The sequence below is a fragment of the Plasmopara halstedii genome (assembly GCF_900000015.1).
Source record: "Plasmopara halstedii genome assembly, contig: Scaffold_650, whole genome shotgun sequence".
NCBI classification, from domain to species: Eukaryota; Oomycota; class Peronosporomycetes; order Peronosporales; family Peronosporaceae; genus Plasmopara; species Plasmopara halstedii.
The window spans coordinates 100,814-101,267 of record NW_020187567.1 but is presented as its reverse complement, the minus strand read 5'-3'; the positions used below and the strand labels follow the sequence as shown (position 1 = coordinate 101,267).

Here is a 454-nt window from a genome sequence, read left to right as displayed (position 1 = left end):
AAATGCTTTGGCTGATGCGTTGTCACGCAGACCAGACTATGAGCTTGCTCATGTTACAGTTGTAACGTCGTCTGTGACAGATTTTGTTCTGCACCGCGTATGCGGGTGATGAGATGTGTGTAGCGTTGCTACGAGCTCTAGGGAGCGAGGAGTTTGGAAACTCGGACAAGAATTTGTCACAAAGACCGCGTGCTCGATTGCATATATATTCGTTGAATAACGGGTTGCGGTACCATAGCACCGATTCATCGGATACACCACGGATTGTAGTTCCTCATGATGAGAATTTAAAATACCGCATCCTCTATGAGGCGCAGGACACGTCACTCAGTGGTCATCTCGGTCTTGAGAAAACGTACAACTCTGTGATTCACCTCTATTAGTGGCCCAAGCTGTACGAATGGACGAGCACTTATGTGCGCACGAGTGGGACGTGTCAACGGGTAAAGTCCTC

General features: G+C 48.5%; 1 protein-coding gene across 1 annotated transcript in view; it reads right to left on the bottom strand.

Moving 5' to 3' along the window:
- The window catches only part of PHALS_12671 (atp-binding cassette superfamily), a gene marked incomplete at both ends in the record, with an annotated part of 4,275 nt that overhangs the window by 235 nt on the left and 3,586 nt on the right, over positions 1-454 (bottom strand). The gene's annotated exons all lie outside the window — the stretch shown is intronic.